The sequence below is a fragment of the Haliotis asinina genome, chromosome 14 (genome assembly GCF_037392515.1).
Source record: "Haliotis asinina isolate JCU_RB_2024 chromosome 14, JCU_Hal_asi_v2, whole genome shotgun sequence".
NCBI lineage: Eukaryota > Metazoa > Mollusca > Gastropoda > Lepetellida > Haliotidae > Haliotis > Haliotis asinina.
This window is the reverse complement of record NC_090293.1, coordinates 5,059,392-5,085,035: the sequence shown is the minus strand read 5'-3', so window position 1 is coordinate 5,085,035 and position 25,644 is coordinate 5,059,392. Positions and strand designations below refer to the sequence as shown.

The following is a 25,644-nucleotide window of genomic DNA, read 5'->3' as shown; positions in this document are numbered from 1 at the left end:
TTGTTTTCTGAAACATATTTCCGTTTTTCATCATTACCAACGGAACTGTTAGGAGTGTCATTAGAAACAAAGTTTCACGCCAATGAAAACAGTTATAAGTGCCGGTCAATACAACAACCCTCTATAAATACCAGGTGAGAGATGTGTGCAGACAAAGATGCTGCTTCACGTGGTTGTGGCACTGTGCGCTGTGGCACCTCTGTGTGCTGCCGCTACAGATTGTTCATTCGACAATCCAAGCCTCGTTGACTGGTCCTCTCCCGCGACTTGGGGTGGGAAAGAGAATATACCAAAGGCTAAGGGGACAGCGACGATCCCTAATGGAAAGCACGTCCGACTCAACGTTTCTCCGCCAGATCTGAAAGGGATAGTCATCGAGTCTGGGGCTAGCCTTGTTTGGGGCAACTTCAGCGGTCTTACTGTCACCACAGACTACATTCATGTCAAGGGCTCGTTTATCATCGGCGATAAAAAATGTCCTTTCATCCAGAAAGCTCATATTAGGTTGACTGGTAATTATTATACTGTATTACTTTACTACTCAGGAGTTGTTGCTGCCGAGCAATATCATTTGTGATGACATTTCTAGTTACAATCATATTACTCATCGGTAATTTGTTTTAGTCCCTGGCAGGTTAGTATATATCTAATGTATTTTCTTGAAGTGGTTCGAACGATAATACGCGACGTGCATGAATGTGATCATTTTTAATAGTTGAATTATATTTTTTTCACAATTATCAGTCGTTCATTTGAAATTCAAAACAATGCTTCTCTTTCTGTAAAATCCCAGCTTACTCACTCAATAATAACAGTATGCAAATGCTGGGTCTAAATGTGAAATATTTGAACATGAAGATCCGTGCCTTGCTTGTTTGTGCAAGGCGACTGTCGGAATGTAAGGCCAGCTAACTTGGTTGATGCTTGTTATCGTGTCCCAGATGTCAGTCACTGTATGTTCTGGTCAAGACTAGGAAGTGTACAGACCCCCGCCTTATACAACTACATGGGGTGATGGTTCTGAGATTTACAATAACCAATATGGACATGTCCTTCCACGATCCCTCTCACCCATGTTATATTATGAGAATGTGGTAAAGATTCACTTTCAATACTGATGATGCGAGTGTTTGCGAAACGGTGAGCAAACCCTGCCTAAAGGGGGAATAACTCCTGGCATCCAGAAATGGTCATGTCTGCTTCATCCTTTCAGGTAAATCCAATACTGGCAAAGAATTGCCGGGTATAGGTAAGAAGGTCATAGGTGTGGACGCTGGTGGCACTATAGAATTCCACGGCGCCGTGAAGACATCATGGTCCTACCTCATACAGACAGCAAAGCCGCCCTCGGAAACCTGCGGCGCCATTTTTGATTTACGGGTAAGTTCATTTCATATTCAAATGTAATTGTTTGAAAGGTTCATGAGTAAATGAGATACGGGTAGCAACATTTTGATACAAATGTAGCGTAATGAGAGTTAAGCAGTGTCGTGAAAGAATCTCATGACTGAGGGTTCTAGAACCAGATTTCACCAGAGCATATATAGGTATATGGCCGCATTAGCTGAACCATGTCTCCTAGATAGAATTTATACCTGAAATACTGTTAAAAGTGAAAATCTGTTAAAAGTGAAATACTGTTCCTTAGTTACTATTCATTACATTTTAAAGAAGAGTATATAATGCACTAAGCAAAATACTGCAATAGTTGTCATTTGTCACTGTGTTTTCCACTTGTAAATGGAGTATAGCAAAACACTGGCATCAGTGTATATTTTGCCAGTGAATTAACACATAACTAGTGATATAAGATGACAGTAAGCGAGACAGGAAAGGAAAACGCCAGAAAGGAATTTGACCATTTTGATTAAATACTAATTTTTGGATGTTTTAATGCTCTTACTACAGATCATCTATTATAGAGTTTTCACTGTATGTATACTAAACGCCAAAACAAACGTTACATTTATATTAATCCCTTACTGAGTGAGTAAGTGAGTGATTTTAGTTTTACGCTGCACTCAGCAATATTCTAGCTATATGGCGGCGGTCTGGAAATAATCGAGTCTGGACCCGACAATCCAGTGCATGAGCCTGACCACTCGATCCCGTTAGTCGTCTCTTACCACAAGCACAGTCGCCTTTTATGGCAAGCATGGGTTGCTGAAGACCTATTCTACCCCGGGACCTTCATGGGTTCCTTAATCACTTTACGACGGAGATATCGGTCGTAGATCTCGCTGTGATGCGTGAACGTCCACTTCTTGGTCTGTCTATTGTGACCCCAGTCGCGTCCAAGGGCGCTGGAAATAACATTGTATGTCTACCCATCTGCAACATACCAATGGTTCTTTCTCTGCACCTTTCTTTTGGATATCTGAATCACAGTTATTGGTATATTTAGCAATGGTTGAAAATTGGACAATGTAAGTCTTATGAAAAGATGCAAAATCAGAACTAAATATGACATATTTTAGAAATGGTTTTCGTGATTTGCATAAAGCTGTGTTGTTAGCTTCCTTGCAAACCAATGTCTTCTAACAAATCTTCGATATTTTTTCAGTAATTAATAAAGGTAGGAACATAACGTTTCCTTGGACGTTAAGTGTATAGATGATGGTTTGGAAATGTATTTAGCATCAATCTGTTTTCTTACAAATTATTTCTTTAGAGCATCATCAGACACTAATGTAAACCCGAAACTGAATATATAGGCTCTTTTGAGTACAAATTGTACTCATTTAAAGTGGATTTGTGAACAATGTATTTATTTTAATTTAAAAATACTTAAAGCTCATTTTGCCATTAGGGTTGCAGAATGCTGGGATTAAATATCAGTTTGCCATATATTTTAGTTTAAACTGAGTCGTAATGCTAATCAGTCTAATTCTGCAGAATAAAGCCAAACTATACTGAGTCAAAAAAAAACCTCCACATTCTTTCCTCGGGACACTATAAAAGAACAAGAGATGGTTAAATTGCTTTTATTTCAATGCTGAGAAGTTTCTCAGTTCAAATTGTGTATGGCCGCCCTGTTCATTCACCAGTGCCAAACACTGTCTCCTCATTGACTGCCTGATGCTTGTGATTACGTGGTTGAGGATTCTACGCCATTGTTCTCGCAAGGCAGCGCCAAGTTCCTGCAAATTCTGAGGTTGGTTCCTAAGATCACGAAGCCTTCTCCCAAGTGCATCCCACGGGTGCTCTATTGGATTAAGCTCAGGGGACCTCGATGACGTTGATTCCAGCATTTTGAAGGAAATTTCGTGTCAACATCGCGGTGTGCGGCCGAGCATTATCATCCTGGAACTGTAGACCTGAGCCATGAGTCGCCATGAAAGGAACGAGTTCAGGGGTGAGCACCTGGTCGCGGTAAGCAGCAACTGGGAGGTTTCCACGGATGACCAGAAGTCGGGAACGGTTGTTTCCACAGAAAGCACCCTGCACCATGCAACTTCCGCCCCCGAATCTGTCGACTTCCTGAACACAACATTGGGCATACCGCATTCACGAAGTCGTCTACAGACTCTATGCCTGCCGTCCACGAATCTGAGGGTAAACCTGGATATTCATCGTTAAAGACAACCCGATTCCATTCTCTCTAGGTCCATCGGAGGTGTTGTTGGGCCCACAGCAGACGTTGACGTTGATGAAACGGCGTCAATATTGGAACAAGATATGGACGTTGAGAACGGAGATTGGCAGCCCGCAAACGATTTCGAATGGTCTGTGAGGACAGTCGACCACTAAGCATCTCAACCCTGGTTCGTGTAGCCGGCAGAAATCTGTCACGTAGGTGACGTATGACGATTTGACGGTCTTCGGCTCGTAACGTCACACGTGGACGACCCGACCTTGGGTGATCAGAAGTGATACTAGTTTGTTGTAGACGACCTCGTCATATGCAGTACGACGGTTGCATCCCATTGCTCATGCGACGTCAATAACTGATCTTCCCACCTGCAACATGCCACGTTCACCTTGCATATTTGACAATCGTGGCATGTAAAGTACCGTTAGAACTGTGGTTTAAGGGTGTTTTTCAACTTTTGAGGCCAATGCAAACACGTGCAAATGAAGAAACCTTGATGCGAAGATTACGTTATCGACTGCACGTGCAAAACCTGATTTGGACTAACGTCATTTGCACGACGAATGGATGGGTTTGAGTGGGTTTTGCTGACGTTTGTCTAGAGTCGGAAGATAGGGATCCCATTTCGGATACATACATAGAATACATCAGAGAAACATTATTCATTATTTTTAAAACTTACATTTTGTGAAGTTTCTTTTTTGACTCAGTATATTATGCTGTTGTCAAAACGTGTTATTATCCACAAAAGATCTTGTCACTTCACTTTCACTGACCAGCTTCTTAAAAGTCAGTCAGATAGTTGAGCTGAGTTACGTCACCACTGTAGATATCTCCACGTATCGACGTGTATGCAACGAGATTTGTGCCTGTTGCAGGAGAGTAAGTTCCAGTGGGAGAGCGGAAAGGGATTGTTTGGCATCGTCTTTAACCTGGACGGCAACATTTACGACTTTGGAGTCTTTAAGACAGACGAAAAGAATATCCAGACAGCTGGAGACATGTTCCATGACTTCATCAACGGTAGGTGTAGTTGTGTTGTTTCACCTTCTCGTTCATTTATAAAATATACTGCTGGTATACTGATAAATGATCGCATCTGTCTATAAGGAGACGACATCTAAATGACCTAACTTGATTAGAAATATGTCCGGACGTTGCCAGACAGTTGCGAGAGCACGTGGGGGATATTCTATACTTCCTATATTTATACTAAAACCATTTAACATACCTTTTTATGTTTGAAGTGATTAAAATCTGAAATTGCATGTGATCCCTTATTTTTTTCTCCCGGTATAATCGAATATATACGATTTACATGGAAACGTGCTGTTTCAACAAGTGAGTGAGTGAGGTTTCAACAAGTGAGTGAGTGAGTTTAGTTTTACGCCGCACTCAGCAATATTCCAGCTATGGTGGCGGGCTGTAAAAAATCGAGTCTGGACCAGACAATCCAGTGATGGGTAGCATAAGCATCGATCTACGCAACTGGGAACCGATGACATGTGTCAGACAAATGAGCGAAAATAACCACCCGTTAGTCGCCTCTTAAGACACCTATGGGATACTGACTGCCACTATTGTAACCTGGACCTGATCAAATGATGTGATATATGGTATGACGTCGATCCCGATGTGGCGTCGTACAGGACGTCACGATGGCCTGTGACGAGCTGACCTAGCTTTGGTTACAGATGCTAATGGTTCTTTTACAAATGTGCGTGAAATTATATCTTTGATGTTTTATGAAGAGAACACAACATTTTGGTAAACTGAAAAGAAAAATTGTTGAAATATAATGTAGAATGTCTCACATAGTATGACTGCTTTTGACAGGCATACCCGATGGTAAGATACTGGTAGTCGCTGTAAACGGAGACTTTGGCAGGGGGTCAGTGTCACGTGACTGGGACACGATCTACGAAGCCGTGGAAAGTGTGTGGGGTCTGACGTCATCACTCCTGAGGCAAGTCAGAGGACGAGAAGCGTATGCCTTCATCACAAGGACAGGTGTGTAATTCAGAACTGACGTCATCAAAGTGACGTCATTGGAAAACCCTTATTGAATTCATCTGTCATGATCTGAAGTGTAAGAGTAATTCAGTATATATGTATTATTACACCTGATGTGTTGAAAGAAACGGGATGTGCTTTGGAAGTAAATTTTGAGCAAGGAAAGAATACAGTTGGGTACATATCCGAACACGTGTTGTGTATCATAGTACATACGTTTTCACTTTGTGTTGTAGGGGATGCGTCGTCCACACAGGAGGAGCACGTTCGCTTCCAGAAGAAAGAAGAGTTTGTGTCCACGAGCGAGCTGTCCATATTGGACAATACCCACAGCCTGAAATTCAGCGTGGTAGGCAAAGTGTCAGCCGATGTTAAGAAGAAAAAAGATCTTGAGGTTCGTGTTCTATCGGATGACGTCGTAAGGCCTAGGATTAAGCTGAACGCTGACGTCACGTCCTGGAAACCCGGTAAGAAACATTCGGTAATACGCAAATGTCTTACTGAAATTTAACCTGCTTAAGCAATACACAAATTACATTCTGAAAGGCAACATCAAGATGTGACTTCATGTTATGGTTTCATGTGATCGATCGGACCGCGTCTTTCACATTTCCACATGGCCTTAAACATTGGTCAGTCCAAATGGTTCATTAAAACGGAACTATTCACGGCGTCATTAATGAAGGTCAAGGTACAGGTAAAATTAATCTATTTCTTAAAAGTTGTAAATTCTTTGTCGATAAAATTGAATGTTTTACAAACTTCACGTTTGTCAACACATTTAACATCATCATGGTACTGTTAGTTCTATTATTTCTGAGAAACGTTTGTTTACATGCACGGTACATCATTTGACCCTATATTAACAACGCCTAGTATAATAAAATGCCAGGGTAAATATACTAAACACCCACGTTAGACAGGTAAACACAAACCACGCAAATAGCAACAATGCAATAGTGTTGTTTTGTCGTGTACATCATGACTGTGTTCAGTGACCCTTTGGCACGTTGTATGCAAAGCAGCATATGTAATGTTTTTTTCAAATCCAAATTTTAAGCGCACATTTTTTAACAGATCAAAATCATCATTCTTCCTTGTGCACCATTTACTCACAGAAAGAGGTATAAGGCCATAAATTCTGTTGTCCGTTTTAAGTTTATGTTTTTTTTTATGTTTTGTAGTTTCAGTTTCACAACACAGAAACTGACAATTTGTTTCCCTTGTGGTTTAACATGCTTGTGGTAAAAGGTACAATCAATACAAATTTGGCAGAGTGGTACATGGAATGTCTTCTGGAAGATGTCTATCCGGGTTAGAACTTAACTTCAGAAAACCATTCTTGTCGTAAAAGGCGACTACAAGAATCGGATGGTCAGGTCCGCTGATTAATGTGTGGGATGTTGCCCTGTTGAGTGTCTGGTCAAGACTCGATTATTTACAGACCACCGTCACACAGCTGGAATATTGCTGGGTACGGCGTAAAATTAAACTCACTCATTCACTTGAAGATATTTCCATATGCTCAAAGTGATCAAAATCTCCGACGTTTATCTGCTTGGTGAAATTATATTAATCACAGGTATGATTATGACTGGGCGCGCTCCATAATAGCAGCGAATCAGTCAGTATCAGCAGTTATTGATACAACTCATAAATCATTGACAAGCCTCCAGAACGAAAATGAGTACCAAAAACAGTAATTTCCAATTTAGACTGACGTAAAACTGAGTCTTTGTATGGCATTTAGAAGTGATACACATAGAGGCGAAAATATATGGATGTTAAGTTCTTTATTTGAATAATAACACGTGTCGGATTATATTATTACAGTACAATTGTAGTTTACTGTAGTATTAGAATCTACATATAGTATTTATGTTACACTTCACATATGTACCTCAAGGGTGAATCAGCTATTAACCTATCGTGTTTATCATACCCACATGTCGTTGACGGCTTGATGGGAAGTATTGAACTATAGTATTAATGCTTGCTACATTAAAGACCCGCTTATTTGTAGATGACAAGATTGTGGTGGCATCGACCGATTATGACTGGCGTCAGGCAGAAGAGTTTACACTAGTTGAATGTGACGACTGTCAGGTCAATGAAGTCCGCCTGGATCGTGAGTGCATTGTTCCTTTTACGTATGTTTTGCACTGCTATTGTTTGTAACAAGCAATGGTATGACCCTATATATCAACCAGTATAGTATATCTCCATGGCAGAAACGCCAGAGTATGGCATTAGCGTTCATAAGGTTTCATGTTCATTTGCAGGAACTCAACAGTGTGTTATTAGCACACATCAGAAACATCGAAAATGGTTTAATGTACATCCTTATATGGGATAGGTTGATGGCATATTGACAGCTGATTTTATTTTTCTAAAAGCAATATCTAAGACATATTTCTGTCTCGCTGCAGATTCCTTCAAGTATGTTCACTATGGGGAGATAACTCACGGAGTGGATGAGAGAGCGGAAGTTGGGCTCCTGACGCGCAACATCTTGATTGAGGGCCTGTTGGAAGATGAATGCTACGAGAACGATAAGCAGGACAAGTTCCTTTGCAAAATATTCAAGAGAGATATGCATGGTGGACAAGTAAAGGTGAAGTGTGAATTTATACTTCAAAATGTATTTTCCATATATTGCGCTAACGAAAGGCGTTTCACTTCAGGAGACGCAGATGACAATGCTCCAAAAAGCAATTCTGCCCTTTGATGAAATTAGCATAACTGTTTGCATCTCTTATCACTGAAATATTAGAAAAGAAAATGACAACAGCATTTTCGTTTTATATCGAGATAGTTGTTTCAGTGTAATATATTTTCTGTATTCATAAGCAGTTTGCATACACAAACTAAAAGCTCACAGCAAGTCACCGTCTCTAAAATACGGATCTCTGTAAATAACAATCGCGTGTCGCTGTTTATTCCTGCTTTTTCTGACATTGCAACTGTCTTCATTTAGATCGTTAAAGGGTTCGCTGCTGCACATATCGAAGGAGTTGAACTTTATCATATGGGGCAACAGAAATTCGTTGGTAAGTTCCGAAACATTGCCTACCTGATTAAGAACAAGACAAGACTTAGCTACAACTTGCTGGTTGGTTTTATCCCATTTGTTAGCAAGGGAAGACACAGAGGTAACATACGCTTGACGAAACCGTCCATTATACCCTAAACAGCACTAAAGTGCTCCCCCCACCCCCCAAAATAGAGTTGAACAAATGGATTGGTTAACCAGCATGGTGACATAGACCTCACACATTTTATATGGGTACAGTGTAAGTATCAGCATAATATTGGAATGACATTTTTGATTACAGAGAGCTTGGGCAGCCTACTGTCATACAACTCTGCAGCACTAACAGTTTCACGTCGTGTTGACCTTGACCTGTAGATCATATAAATGGGATAACTCTCGTTTTACTTATTCAGGAGCCTACGCGCTTCACTTCCATATGTGTGACGACGTGAAGGGCAACTGGTTCCGCAGTAACTCCATCCATCATACCCTGACGCGCTGTATAACGGTGCATGGATCTGATCATGTAGAGGTGGGTAGTTTACAAACACTGGTCCATTGTTGCGTTCTCTTGCTGACGGAGTGCTCCATCTCATCAATGCTCTCAACAATGAGAGCTCTGGGACTGAACTTTCTTTATTTTGCGTCTCAGGACAAACCGAACTTTAGGAATGATGATAATGTTATGGATATACATGTGCAACTTCTTTATTCTTTGAAATGCGACGTTTCGACATAGATTCATTTGTCGTTGTGAAGCGGGGTCATCACTTGCTTGACGACATTAGAATCTATGACGAAACGTCGCCTTTCACAAAAAAGGAAGTTGTATATCCATAAAAGTATCACCTTTCTTCATCTCCTTTAAAATGCCCATCGAAGAAGTCAGAACTTTAGGATCAAAGATACTTGTGCTGGACCAATCGCCCTTTTTTCATTAATGCTGCAAGAAAGATGCATGTCAAATGAAAATTACCTACTCAATACTGTTGAGTATGATGTGCCCACATGAAAATACAAGTCATACACTCTTGCCATAAACATAACACACCTGAAATTAAATACCATTCAGACTGCCAGAACCACTGACTAAAGATACCCATCGGGAATATATGGTGTAAGTCAAAACACTTTTTCACTGATATGTCAGTTTGTTTTTAAAAACCTTAACATGTCATTCAATCAAACTTTTTGGAAGATTCAGTTGGTCATGCGTAACCTTGATCGTTGAATAAAGCAGTGATGATTTGACAGGTTAGCGACAACGTGTGTTACCTGACACATGGTGACAGCTACTTCCTTGAGGACAGCGCCGAACAGTGGAACATCTTCGACGGTAACCTCGGTATCGGAACCCAGCACGGGACACATACACTCGCAGACATGCGTCAAGAGTGGTGCAATGCTACGATGAAGGAATATTGCGAGTAAGTGACGTAATCAGAAAAGCTTTGGTATGTAGTTTCATGGATGTTCATTACACAAGACATATGACATGCCTAACTGGTGCTATAAAGAAAGATACTTTGAAGAAATCTATATGGATCTTCGTTATCTCTGAATACATTCAAAGGCAAAATATTTCCTTTGAAAATACCGCATTAATTTAGTTTTACTTTTGCGACGGATGTGTAGAATTCATACACAGTGTTTTAACATAATTGGTCAAATATAACATATACGTATTTTCTCTCATCCGGGATTCGAACTCACACTCTCCGAGCCTATCGCCATAATTGCTGTGTGTGTGCGTAGATAGTGAGTCCTGTGTCCTGTCCTGACACAGCAAACTGAAAGGCATATAGTTGCATAAATAAGACTCATGTTCACCACTGATAACCTGCCAGGCCAATACCGCTCACTTAGGGATGTTAGTGCTGGGAAGCAGTATGTCTGATGTACCATGACCAGTGTCAACTTTTAGGGATAGTGTTTATCCCTAAAGGTTGTCACTGGTCATGTACACGTGTTTTCTCTTTAAAACCCAGTGGGGATTCCAGATATGAGGAAACAACCATATGGTCACCTGTTGATTGCTTGTCATCGAATCTCAGTTGCGTAAATCGATGCTTATGGTTTCAATCACTGGATTGTCCGGTCCAGGCTAGGCTATTTGCAGACTGGCTTGTGCACATAATGCGGCGGTTTAGAGACTGAAAACTGCACTGATGTAGATGTCTATAGGTTAGAATACCTTGGTTCTAGATTGCGGAATCTACTGCCTTGCCATTTTTAACTCTATTACCTTATCATTGTGAAGTTTAGTACACCTCGTGCCTCATCGGTGTAAGGTCTAGTGCCTCATTCTTGTAAAGTCTACAGCCTTACAATTGTGAAGTCTAGTGTCTTATCGTTGTACAATTTAGAACCATATAGTACTATATGATTGTTGTATACGTTTTGTTAATTTCCAGTGCCCTGTCTACCTTTTGGGTGACTCATCCCAACAACTACGTCAGGAACAACGCTGCAGCAGGATCCGATGTAAGTGCCATATGGAGGATGGGGAGAACATTTGTCCATGCTACTCATATGGACATGGGTAGTGGTATATTTGTTCCGTAAAGCTCACTAACAGGGCTGTGTATTGGCAAATAGCCTTTATTGTCATATGGTGAGATATATTTGTACTCCGATAGTTGTTGCGATATATTGTGGGTTTAAGTGTTGAACAGTAAATGGGTCTGATTGTAGATGCAGATAATATCTTCGACAGGTTTCAGATAACATTCACCTTAAAAAATGGGTTGTATCATTGATTGTTTGATTTCAATACAATTCATAACATGTTGTGTATGCCGTTTGTCAAATACTATAGGGAACACATGTACCGGTTCTCAGAAAAATATATTGCAATACGTTTTGCAAACACGCTGTGTCGTATACCGGCAATACAGTACTCGCCTTCTCAATGTTCATAGTCTTCATCGTATTCTCACCGGCTGATGTTCTGTAGCTGTTCTTGAAGATGTGTCGTCATATCAGCATAGTGTTTCACATTATTCAAGATGGCGTCATTCAATGTTAAGTCGTCACATACGATTCAACAGACATGTCTAATGTTTGAACTTGAGATAAGAAAACCCACATTTTCTCATAGTTTATAAACAAAACTGTAATTTAAAGATTAATGCTGGCAACCTGGGATTAAGGATTATCTGTCAGGCAAGTTGGAATATATTCATTTGGGATAATAATCCTTCGAAGATTATTGGTAAGCCGGTCTGATCCCTCAATGTATTCCAGAATACTGGCTTCTGGTACATCAACTCCTATCTGCCCATTGGTCCCTCACGGGAGAGACAGGAGGAGAGGAAGCTGGTTGGCTACAAACATGCCTACTATTCCAAGATCCTGGAGTTTGAAAACAATGTGGCCCATTCTTGTCACGGGGTATGTTGTAAAGCTGCATAAAACCTCGGAGCAGTTCATTGAAATATGACTGGAAGTGACCCAGATCTTTTATGGATAAATCTCCATTAATCTTTAACACACAACGTTTCGGGGTCAATCCAGATCCCTTCTTCAGGTGAACCCAAGGGATTTGGAATAATCCCGAAATGTTGTGTGTAAAAGATTTATCTATAAAGCTCTTGGTCATCGATAACAACTTCTAAAATGCCGCGGAACGACATCATGACTGGAAGTATTCTTGAATTATCAAGGCCACGTGGAAAGGTCACTAGGGTATGTAATGAAGTTGAAATCCACACATCCTGCCTAGTTTCGAAAAGCCACTAACACCAAATGTGAAGCTTTGTTGTCAATTTGGTTGCATCCATAACTGGGACAGTGAAAATATAAGCCGCGCTTTGTAACCGATTAGTTCATCTTAATGATGAATCATGTATTTGATGGTATAGGACAGTCTCTTCCGTCTTTATCTGTGTTGTTAAACCATGGGCTTTTCCCACCCGTCTTATAGCGAGGACTACGTCTTGGTGATATCTTTATCGTTAAAACATGGGCTTTTCCCACCCGTCGTATAACGAGGACTACGTTTTGATGATATCTGTATCGTTAAACCATCGGCTTTTCTCGCCCGTCTTATAGCGAGGACTGCTTGTTGATGATGTCTGTATCGTTAAACCATGGGCTTTTTTCTCCCGTCTTATAGCGAGGACTGCGTGTTGATAATCGACTGTCCGAAGGGGAATATATCGGTAAAGTGTATGTTCCCCCGAACGGAGTGAAGCAACACGAGACCACCCACGAGCCAAGGGACCCTCCACGAGCTGATGGGAAATTAGTCACTTCGTACATGAACAGGTATGTTGCTATTGGCCATGTCACACCCGTACGACAGGTATTTAATATTCCAAAACAAACCAGGACAGACATTGTATTGCCCATCACTTTTGAAAGCTGTGTTAGTAACGATCAACTTATGAAGCATTGTCATAATTTTTTAAGCAATCTTGTCACCAAATACAATTTTTTTGTGAAACGTAATTACTTACAATGTTACTTATTCCGCTCACAGTACGAATCCAAGAGTGAAAATGTGCCTCACTTTTTTTAAATTAGAAAGAATAAAATGTTAATTACAAACTTCAACAAAACGTACCTTTCGTGAATACTGTATACAAAGATCTAGAATAAATACCATCTTCTTATATGTACACTCTTTTATATAAATTCTAACAACCAAATTACCCTACGCCGCCATGGACTAACGCACGCACGCACGCACACACACACACACTATCCGTCACTAATATCCGTCATTTCTGTTTGTTACTGCTATCCGTCACTACTATCCGTCTCATAATCAAACTGTAACTGAGGACAGGGGAAAGGTGAACATGCATGTCATTTATGTTTCCACCAGGTTCCGGGCTTATAAAAACAGGATACACAATGTATGGACTAAAGGCGGAAATCTGGTGATCGCTTCACGTAAGTCCACTTCAGCATTGAAACACTAATGACTTGCTATGATCAACACTTCCAGCACATGTACAATAATTTATCCCCATTGAAAACATTATTGTGTATTTATTATGTCCTGTGCGGGAGTAGAGCGTGACGATTTTGAGCCAGGTATTTAGGCCCTATTTAACGCCATGATGTCCAGTGAGATCAAACGGAATCACGGGCGATGGAGCAACGGGAAAGCTAAAGGATCGACCAAAACGAGCGCCTTAAAGAACGACTAAGCTCAATTTTTGGTACTCTTTTTACCACTGCATATGAACAATTTCTGGTTAGTCATAAACGGAACACCATTCTTTTTTTTTTTTTTTTAAAAATTGTAGTTAATTAACACCAAGCGCGTAAAAGTTGCTAAAAAGCCGTCTGCTTCTCTCTCGTCCGCAAACGAAACCACCGACATGTTACGTAGCTTTGTCGCCAGAGCCCTGCAGTGACGTCCTAGAAGGAACGATTTTCAGTTAGTTTTACAGAAAATGTATAGGAAGCTCGTCATTTTGATGATTTCTTGACGTCACCACAGACAAGCCGAATTGTTGTGTTGCGGTCAATTGCTCCTTGGGGTCGGGTGATGGTGTCACTATGCACAGATTTCCACAAGTTTTTGCTGGTTGTGTGCGAAGCGAGTGTTGTGGAAGCCTGTGATATATACTCTCTCGGATGATTCGCCCCCTACCACGCTTCCAGGATAGAAAATTGAGATTTTGCATGAATCTAACGCTTTCTTCCTCGGACGCGAAATTGTGGTCGAAGTGCCAATATTATTGCAAGTAATATTAAATCGACCCTCGCCTCGATTCCAAGAGTGATATTGAAAAACATATTTTACTACAGTGAAAAGTAATTTTGATTTTGTAAGTCGGTGAAAACAAACTTAAATAGCATTTATCTTCAGAAAGGGCGCCGCGAGTTTTGAAAATCGTGAAGTCACGGACTAAACTCAATTTGAATTAATGAGATTATGGTTTGTTTACATCGAGTTAGAAAATCAAAACTACTTTCTACTAGTAGTTAAATGTGTGTTTGAATCATGACCAAAAGGAGTTTGCATGACACAGCGATCTGCGAATGTGTAACAGGAATGTAACATCTAGGCATTTTATAGTTTGCTTATATGAATCATAATTCGCACGCACGCCCTAGTGTATGTCGTCTGTATCATTACAACTTCACAACGAAAAAAATGATTCTGTTGAAAGCTACGACAACTTAATAAAAACAAAATGCAAATATTAAAATTAAAACAAATTAAAGTTATAGGAGCAATGCCAGGTTCTTACCTTGTTCGAAGAATGTTTCCATCAATATCCACAAAAACGAGTGATATATAATTCATCTGCAGATTTCCCAGGTCTAATATACGAATTGTATCGCTTCAGGTTTTTCACATTGCTGTATAGTCTCATTGGTCACCCAAGATAGCACACCTGGCAACTAATTGTATAATGTGCGTCATTGTTTTAATAAGGTAATTTAGTTAGCCAGTAATGAGCATCAATCAATGTATTGGCGGTTATCCTTTCAAAGAAGGGCGTTGTTTTATATAGACATAGACACGACAGAGTGTATTCAGTATAGATTAGTAAATGTACATACATAAACACTACCTTTTGACAAATCCCCATTGAAATCCGCATAAAAGTAATTAATCAATCGGCATGTTATCGGTTAATCTTTTGATCGATCCAGAAACAAGAAATGCCAAATGGGGACCTTTGTCGGATAATCTAAGGGATGTTACCACTAATTATACCTGTTATAAATTCATTAACTGAGCATGATGACAAATAGGTTTATACCAACTAAGATGGATTACAACCTAGCGACACCAAGTGATTTTGACAAAATCGTCTATGAAAACAAGGGTTGTAACTCGGAAAATAGGCAAAGCCCGAGACAAAATTAAATGATAGTAGATTGTGAGAACATAGAGCTTTCAGTTTTCACAATAGCTGTCGCGATTTCAGGTTTTTACAAACCTGTAAAGAAAATAGTTTACCTCCTGAAATGTAGATGAATTCTGCAAGGACCCTCATATCTATACCTACTATTACGTCACGGAGACGCGCCGCTCTGATTGGTTTCGTTTGCGGTTGAGAATTGTGCACTGTTGTCAAAAAGGTCGATTTGAGGTAATTAAAGATCGAATTGAGCAGTTTTAATGACGGGGTTTCATTTATAACGATGTCAATGCATTTGCACCCACTGGAGTATATGTGCTCTTTAACAATTTGGCTACCCCACCGCCCTTAACTCTGGCGCATGAACATTGTGGCGGACATCAAATTGATTTTTCAGGATAGCAGACTCGAATCGTGGACTTTCCATGTCCAGAGGAGTTGAACATACATACACTGAAGTTAAGAATTCAATCTTCGTTGGCGAAACGGACAACGTTGGTCTCCGACAGAAGCCATTCAATCGTTCCCGGACTGGAATGCCGTGAGTTATATCTCATAATTTTAAATATATACACGAGTTTGTAACGCATTGCAAACGTGTTTGATAAAAACGGTCGACGATCGTTGAATAATCACAAGAATAGTATGTAACAATCACCCAGTTATATCCTTTAATAATCGGAAGACATCCATATTAAAAGAAATATATTACAAGCATCCATTACGGTGAATTACTACCGACTAATGATGGTACCAGGTGTTCTCAAAAGGACGAATATATTCTACCACAGTGCTAGCTTCCCCTTGAAGAAATACAACAACATACCGTCTAGTCAAAAGTAAAAATAAGGATTTGCATCGGGCGTCGATTTTAGACACTGAAAGGTGACTCATATGGAAAGGAACATGTACTATACATTGTCACCCTGATAAACAACGTTTTGAAAGGAAATTGAACTTTGACAGAAAGAGCACTCCCGATTGTCCCCGAAATGGCAGCAAATACAGTTACCAGCAGATGCACACACGTGCTCCAGCTGATTAACATCCAGACTTGGCTCGTTGACACATTTTACACCCCTGATAACTGAAAGGAATCAGTGTTATTGTCAAAATGTGTTTTCTAGTAAAGTCAGTTTGCATTTTAGTATTCTCAGGATGACTCAAGTACTGTCAGGACGCATTCTTGCATCGTTAGGTTGCCTCTCGTATTGTCGGGTTGTCTTTCAGTATTGTCTGCATGACTTTAGTTATTTTGCCTTTTGTATTGTCAAGTTGCCTCTAGGGTTGCCTTTTGTATTGTCAAGTTGCGTCTAGGGTTGCCTTTTTATTTGACAGGTTACCTTTTAGTATTGTCAGGATTGGTTAGGTATTGCCAGAATGCCACTGATTTTGTAAGAATGTCTTACGTATTGTCAGGATACCTTAAGTATTGTCAGGATGTGTTTCCATTTATTGTCCGGCTGCCTTTAGTATTGTTTAGTTGCCCCCGGTATTGTCAGGATGCTTTTGGTATTGTCAGATTGCCGTTTAGTATTTTAAGGATGTACTTCCGTATTGTAAAGATGCCTTTAATATACACATGAGCATTAATTAGGCACCACCAAAAATAATTGTCGATTGTAACAAAAAGGGATCAAAACAGAGAAGTCAACCAGTTATATCTAAATATACATGCGGTTAGCATGAAATTCAGGTGCTGACACGTGCATGCTTTTCATGCTAAAGTTTTGTCATGGTACAGGTGGCTGATGGGTATAAAAAGGCGAAATGAAGTATTCTCATTGCTTTCTTATCGACGCATCAATAAGTGAACAGTGCTGAAATTGAACTTATTTTGGACATCACGAGGCATAGGCTTTCTGAAAATACCAAATGGCAGATTATTGGTATGCATGAAGCTGGTTTGTCCTGTCGCGGCATTATGTCCAGATTGAATGTCAATCACGCTGTCATTAGTCGTCTTCATAGGCAACATGCGGCCACTAGTTAGGTCAAGGATCGTCCACGATCAGGAAGGCCGAGAAAGACCACTCCCCGTAATGACCGTGCCCTAGTTCGCCTAGTGAGACGCAGGCCCATGACCAGTGCCAAAGATCTGAGAGAACAATGGAGAGTGGGTGTCTCTCAACAAGCACCATCCGAAGGAGGCTCGGGTACGCTGGACTCCGTGCACGTCGTCCAGACGTCCCTTACTCACTGACAGACAAAAGGGTCAACGTTTGGCGTGGTGTAATCAACGTCAAAACCACACTCTGAGGACATGGCGCAGGATCCATTGGTCCGATGAAAGCCGTTTTCTTCTTCACGTTAGTGATGGCCGTTGGCGAGTTTGGAGGAGTAATGAGGCATCTCAACAGCGGATGATCCATGCAGCTGAACCCTTTGGCTGTGGATCTGTAATGGTGTGGGGGTGTATCTCATATGACTGTAAGCTGAATCTTATCACCATTCAAGGGACACTCAATGGTCAGAGATACCAACAGGAAGTGCTGGAAGCTGCTGTTGTCCCGCATTTTGATAACCACACCCTCGCCAGTCGGCCAGTATTTATGGACGATAATGCTACACCCGTCCTCGTTCCAGAGCTGTTTTCGCATACTTGCAGAACAACGCAGCTGACAAATTATCTCGGCCTGGGAGCCCTTACCTCAACCCAGTTGAGGATTTATGGGACCATCTGAGGCGTCAGGTTCAAGTAATGGATCCATCTGTTCAAAATCCACAGGAATTAGCCGAGGCTCTTCCTGAGGAATGGCAGAGGATTCCAATGATACGCATTCGGCGTTTGATTTCCAGCATGAGGAGGTTGGTTGCAGCATTTATCCGTGCGAGGTGAGGATAATACTGATGTCCCCATTTACTGTTGGCTTAGGATTGAACAGTGAATTTTTTTGAGAACTTTTTGTCCGTTGAACCACAGACATTGTCTGTGTGACCATAGTTTTGGACATGATTATTGACAACGTTTTAGTGTTCCCATATGACCGTCAATTAATTACAGCCGAAAGTAGCTGCAGTGTTGGTAGTTCAGGGATTGACACTTTAGATGGTTCAGTTAACGAAATTAGAACTATGCGTTTGGTTTCCATATCATGAATGACCAGTGTCTTGTGTTAAACACAATCTTGAAAATCGGTGGTGCTTAATTAATGCTCATGTGTGTATTTGTCAGGTTCCCTTTAAGTATTGTCAGTAAGCCTTTAGTGTTGTCACTTCGCCTTTAGTTTTGTCAGGATGCCTCAAGTATTGCCAGTATGTCGTTTGGTATCGTCAATATTCATTTTGTATTGTTAGGTTGCCTCTGATATTGTCAGGATGCTTTCAGTATTGTCAAGATGGCTGAAGTATCGTCAGAATGCCAGTGATATTGTAAGGATGTCTTAAGTATTGCCAGGATGCCTTTCGTATTGTCAGGATGCCTTTAGTATCGCCAGGTAGCCTTTAATATTGTCGGGTCGCCTTAATTTTTGTCAGGTTACCTTTTAGTATTGTCGGGATCGATAAGGGTGCTCAAAATGCCTCTGACATTGTCAGGATGTTTTTAGTATTGTCAGCTTGCCTTTAGTATTGTTAAGTTGCCTTCGGTATTGTAAGATGCCTTTAGTAATGTTGGCTTGCCTTATAGAATTGTCAGGTTGCCTCGAGTATCCTGAGAACACCAAACAAAGTCATAATTCAGAATACGATTGTAACTGAAGGATGTTTCAAAATGAAGTTTCATGCGCGGGTAATGGGCAAGTAAATGATGTCAGTCTGTGTCCATGGCGTGTTTTATAGAAACTGAACTTCGAATTCTTCAAAAACACACAGGTCCCATGTACCCCGAGATACTGTGTGGCAAGAAGCTTGAAGCTGGACCTAAGGGCCCCATGTATGTCGACAAATGTTGGTGGTTTGCACGATTCAATCTAAGCCCTCTTCGCTCGAAGTACCCATATATTTCCCTCCCTGAAATCGAGCTTATACGACGGGTGTCCCAAAAGTGGTCGGTCTATTCTCGACGTCCATCTTTATGCACTTTAATATCTCCGTTTGCTTCTTGTATGGTCCTTTCTCTACAGGGACGAGGTTCTACAGGGACTGGTTTTCTACCAAGGCCCCGGCATTGCTACCAACTGCTTCTTTAACAATTACACATTCAAGTACACGGACTCGCTGTTCAGAGCTGCGGGGGCAGTCAGCCTGAGACGGAGTGCTACTTACCATCCGTCTCCTACTAGTGGGGTGTCCGGCATCAGATATGGGTTTTGTGACAAGGTGCCTATAAGGATCGTCATAGTTTATGCACTATCAGTATGGGGTTATGATGATTTAGAGAAAGTGTGTGTATATGTGTGTGTGAGTGTCTGTCTGTCTGCCTGTGTGTGTGTCTGTGTCTATCTCTGTGTGTGTCTGTATGTGTCTCTGTGTGTGTGTGTCTCTCTCTCCCTGTGTCCCTCTCTCTGTCTCTCTGTCTCTCTCTGTCTCTCTGTCTCTCTCTCTCTCTCTCTCAGTGTGTGACACTACGTGTTTCTGCTCACTGCATGGTGAATTACGGAGATATCCCGGATAAACCTCAACAGTTTATTATAAAGCGCAATATCTTAGAGACATGGTGTACAAATTCTAACCCATCCACTGTGTACTGAGATGCAAGCACTCTACAGATTCATGGAGATCCGCTGTTGATAAAACCATTGAGTTTCTTCATAGCTATGTCTGTCTGCATATATATCACGTTCATGTTTTAAAAGCTGAAAGTCACAAACAAGTGACAGTAAAGCATGTCCTGCGTATCTTTAGTCTGCTTTTCATATATTGGTATCAATGTGTTTTACGGAAAGATAAGAATGTTGACCATGGCAGATGCGTCTTAGATAATAACTGCAACTTTTAACATCTCAGTGGAAAGATTCGCGCATAATTCTTCTTCTAATTATTTTACTCTTTTACTACTTTTACTCTTCCAGTAAACACGTGTATGTTTACTTTTTAATTAAGAGTGTTTAAGAGTATGACCAACACTGTATTGATTACGATCAAAATGATCAAATTAGAAGTGTAGAAGTGTATATATATTTATATATTTGAGTTGTTTCGAGGTTGGAGGAAACTGGGTTTACAATGGCAACCTGTCTGTACCTGGGTTCGCCAATCATGATGGCAATAAACAAGCCAATTTCCATGACTACGATGGCAGCGTGACCGGAACAGCTGGGACACAGGTGGTGAAGAATGAACGGTTCTTCACCACTGGCAGATGTCGGTACGAGGAGACATGGAACATGGCAGTCTGCCCATATGGATATGCCAGGGTACGTGAGTTCTCAGTGAACGTTATCCTATTGGCACAAACTAACATATAAAGGTACACTAAAATTATCCCATGTGCTATATAATTACAGTTTAAATAAATACACTGAAAACATTTAAGTCGGATCCCTAGATTAATTTCATCAAAGGGTTTTAAGATAGCATTAGATTATCAGATGTATTTGTAAATCAGTCGGTATATACCACGTGTTGTTTTAGTAATAAAATAGTCAATAGCCATATGGGTGCTGTGAGTGAAGCTATTTTCTTCATAGCATGACTAGAATATTGACCAGAAGGGCATGATTCTCACTTTCGGTTTGGTATGACTGCATTAGTACCGAGAAGGGCATGGTTCTCGTGTCCAATATGGTATGACTTTAACATTGTCGATAAGGGCATGGTTCTCATGTCCTCTATGGTATAAGTTTAAAGGTCACATGCAACCAAAAAATCAAACATAATTAAAACACATTTATCACTTATTCATGACATATAATATACACTGTTGCTTTTAAAGAAACAAATAAACACAATTATAAGCGTACAATCGCGATTCAAAAGTGCAATATTTTGTACTTGGGCTTACTTCCCCCGAAACGAAGCCCTCGGGAGACCGAACCCAGTCATAGCGGGTGGATATGCACTCAAGTGAAACGACGGCTTCCGATTGGCTGTTTCATTTGCTGATATGCTAGGTTTCATTGTGTGTACAGAAAGATGATCTGTTTGATGGGCATTTTAGAAGTATAGCCAGTCACCAGAAAGTAAAATTCTTAATGGATAACAACTTCTTTTAGTGTACTTGATCCGTCGTTTCAGTATGGATTCATATACTGTTGTCAAACAAAATCATATACACTAAAAGAAGTTGTTATCCATGAAGAATGTATATAGAGATGTTGGGTTTGGAAAATACATATTCTCTGAATTTGCGCTCGATCCAATAAAAAAATCACGTCAGTAGAGATAGTAAACTACTGCGCGGCTGGAATCTGGCATTCGTCCAAGTACAAAGCAGGAGTTGAAACTGACAAGAGTTTGCACCAGTTTCCGTCAGATCCAGTCATCCGAAAAAAAATGGATGTAGTTTGTTTGCAACCCACAGACATAAAAACATGTCATGTGTATCACACGTGCCTAATTACATAATGTGGCAGAAACGGGACTTGGGTGCACGAGTCATAAATCAACTTATTTTCTTTATATCGTATAGTCTGATAGGTGTTAAGTTCAAATCGCACGTGGTCAATGATTGAAGCTGTGTATTGCAGACAGATAGACAGACATATAGGTGTGAATAAACCAGACACTGAGCTTTCTCTGTGACAGAGACTGCTCACCACAATCAACATGTTTTTTTTATGTAACGAGCAGATTATTTACTTGTTTGTGTACACAACCAAGATTAGACTCCTGCTCAGTATGCATACTGTTTTAAGCTCCGCGAATCTATTCACTGCGCATGCGTTATGGACGCAGCGCAGCACAGCTGTTGAAACCAGTTTTCCCCATAGCGCTGGGGGGAATTTAGTGAAACGTTTGAACTCCGATTTCGCGGGCTTTTTTTTCATCGGGTTTTTTTCAACTTTATAGTTTGAATTGGCATTTTTTATGATTTATTTCGGTAATTGCATACCGAAAGGTACCAGAATCTGCAAAGTTGTGTTTTACGTTGCATGTGACCTTTAACATTGTCGATAAGGGCATGGTTCTCGTGACCTCTATGGTATAACTTTAACATTGTCGATAAGGTCATGGTTCTCGTATTCTCTATGGTATAACTTTAACATTGTCGATAAGGCCATGGTTCTCGTGACCTCTATGGTATAACTTTAACATTGTCGATAAGGTCATGGTTCTCGTATTCTCTATGGTATAACTTTAACATTGTCGATAAGGCCATGGTTCTCGTGACCTCTATGGTATAACTTTAACATTGTCGATAAGGCCATGGTTCTCGTATTCTCTATGGTATAACTTTAACATTGTCGATAAGGTCATGGTTCTCGTGACCTCTATGGTATAACTTTAACATTGTCGATAAGGGCATGGTTCTCGTGACCTCTATGGTATAACTTTAACATTGTCGATAAGGCCATGGTTCTCGTGACCTCTATGGTATAACTTTAACATTGTCGATAAGGCCATGGTTCTCGTATTCTTTATGGTATAACTTTAACATTGTCGATAAGGGCATGGTTCTCGTGACCTCTCTGGTATAACTTTAACATTGTCGATAAGGTCATGGTTCTCGTGACCTCTATGGTATAACTTTAACATTGTCGATAAGGGCATGGTTCTCGTGACCTCTATGGTACAACTTCAACATTGTCGATAAGGCCATGGTTCTCGTATTCTCTATGATACAACTTTAACATTGTCGATAAGGGCATGGTTCTCGTGACCTCTATGGTATAACTTTAACATTGTCGATAAGGGCATGGTTCTCGTATTCTCTATGGTAAAACTTTAACATTGTCGATAAGGGCATGGTTCTCGTGACCTCTCTGGTATAACTTTAACATTGTCGATAAGGTCATGGTTCTCGTATCCTCTATGGTATAACTTTAACATTGTCGATAAGGGCATGGTTCTCGTATTCTCTATGGTATAACTTTAACATTGTCGATAAGGGCATGGTTCTCGTGACCTCTATGGTATAACTTTAACATTGTCGATAAGGTCATGGTTCTCGTGACCTCTATGGTATAACTTTAACATTGTCGATAAGGTCATGGTTCTCGTATTCTCTATGGTATAACTTTAACATTGTCGATAAGGTCATGGTTCTCGTGACCTCTATGGTATAACTTTAACATTGTCGATAAGGGCATGGTTCTCGTATTCTCTATGGTATAACTTTAACATTGTCGATAAGGGCATGGTTCTCGTGACCTCTTTGGTATAACTTTAACATTGTCGATAAGGTCATGGTTCTCGTATTCTCAATGGTATAACTTTAACATTGTCGATAAGGTCCTGGATCTCGTGACCTCTATGGCATAACTTTAACATTGTCGATAAGGTCATGGTTCTCGTATTCTCTATGGTATAACTTTAACATTGTCGATAAGGGCATGGTTCTCGTGTCCTCTATGGTATAACTTTAACATTGTCGATACGGCCATGGTTCTCGTGTCCTCTATGGTATAACTTTAACATTGTCGATAAGGGCATGGTTCTCGTATTCTCTATGGTATAACTTTAACATTGTCGATAAGGTCATGGTTCTCGTGACCTCTATGGTATAACTTTAACATTGTCGATGAGGTCATGGTTCTCGTGTCCTCTATGGTATAACTTTAACATTGTCGATAAGGTCATGGTTCTCGTGTCCTCTATGGTATAACTTTAACATTGTCGATAAGGCCATGGTTCTCGTGTCCTCTATGGTATAACTTTAACATTGTCGATAAGGTCATGGTTCTCGTGACCTCTATGGTATAACTTTAACATTGTCGATAAGGCCATGGTTCTCGTATTCTTTATGGTATAACTTTAACATTGTCGATAAGGTCATGGTTCTCGTGTCCTCTATGGTATGACTTTAACATTGTTGATAAGGGCATGGTTCTCGTATTCTCTATGGTATAACTTTAACATTGTCGATAAGGTCATGGTTCTCGTATTCTCTATGGTATAACTTTAACATTGTCGATAAGGTCATGGTTGATAAGGTCATGGTTCTCGTGACCTCTATGGTGTGACTTTAACATTGTCGATGAGGTCATGGTTCTCGTGTCCTCTATGGTATGACTTTAACATTGTCGTTAAGGTCATGGTTCTCGTGTCCTCTATGGTATGACTTTAACATTGTCGATAAGGTCATGGTTCTCGTGTCCTCTATGGTATAACTTTAACATTGTCGATAAGGTCATGGTTCTCGTATTCTCTATGGTATGACTTTAACATTGTCGATAAGGTCATGGTTCTCGTATTCTCTATCGTATAACTTTAACATTGTCGATTAGGTCATGGTTCTCGTATTCTCTATGGTATAACTTTAACATTGTCGATAAGGTCATGGTTCTCGTGTCCTCTATGGTGTAACTTTAACATTGTCGATAAGGTCATGGTTCTCGTATTCTCTATGGTATAACTGGTATAGTGCATGATGATTCTCTTGTCCCGGGTTGCCGCGAGATGTTCTGTCCACAAATATTAGTTACGAACATTTTTCGATGCACGGTCACCATGTACTTAAACATAACAATATGCGAGGGTGTTTGGGTGCCTTGTGGTTAAAGCGTTCCCTCGTCACGGCGAAGGCCCGGGTTCGACATGAGCGAATGTCCACATGAGCGCAATGTGTTTCCTGCCATGATATTGCTGGAATGTGCTAAAAGTGAAGTAAAACTAGACTCACTCCCTAACAATATATAAAAAAAATCTAATTAGGCACCAATCATAACCCCGAGACTTTCATACCAACTTACTGACAAGGATCAGTCTCATCACTCCCTTTTCCATAAGCGGTGGACAAACGGCCATGTGTTTGAAATATGTTTATACATAGTCTCCCAATTCTTTTTTACATATTTGCCAATTTTATTAAAGTGTGGCATATCTTCCACAGGAATACCTTGAAATCTTAGTTACAATGAAGAATACGTGGTTTATGAGCCAATTTCATGCAAGGTTTGTGCCTGGAACGATGTTTACTTTATTCACAATCTTGATTTGAAGAGGTCGCTAATGATGCAAGCCTTAGCACAGGCTTAGAACGGTGCATTCTATCATTAAAGTTTGATCTCAGGACATTTTACTCAGAGAATGCTCAACCGATGTGATTATTTATCAGTGTGTTGTTGATTAAAATAAGTATGTTGATATTACATTAAGTCAGTTTGGAACCGGCTGCAGCAGAACTATTG

The 25,644-nt window shown here is 40.4% G+C and overlaps 1 pseudogene; it reads left to right on the top strand.

Moving 5' to 3' along the window:
* Positions 1-157: 157 nt before the first annotated feature.
* Positions 158-25,644, top strand: part of LOC137262025 (inactive cell surface hyaluronidase CEMIP2-like) — a 42,769-nt pseudogene continuing 17,282 nt past the window's right edge.